The following is a 266-nucleotide window of genomic DNA, read 5'->3' as shown; positions in this document are numbered from 1 at the left end:
CTTTGCTAGAGTATTAAACAAACAAATTAATAAAGAGCATGTATAACTAAGTATACGTTTATATATATATATTCGTTTTTATTATATATATATATATATATATAGTTTTCTTATGATGCATACTATTTAATTAAGTTAAATTTTACTGCATCTTTTAATAAACCTATCAACAGTTATAAATGAGTTTTTATTTACAAAGAATTAATATCTTCTTTTAATTAAAAACATACAAATAATTTATAACAATTTATTAAGTCAAAATTTAT

Source organism: Plasmodium relictum (assembly GCF_900005765.1).
Source record: "Plasmodium relictum strain SGS1 genome assembly, contig: PRELSG_99_v1_13, whole genome shotgun sequence".
Lineage (NCBI taxonomy): Eukaryota > Apicomplexa > Aconoidasida > Haemosporida > Plasmodiidae > Plasmodium > Plasmodium relictum.
This window is presented reverse-complemented; position numbering follows the sequence as displayed.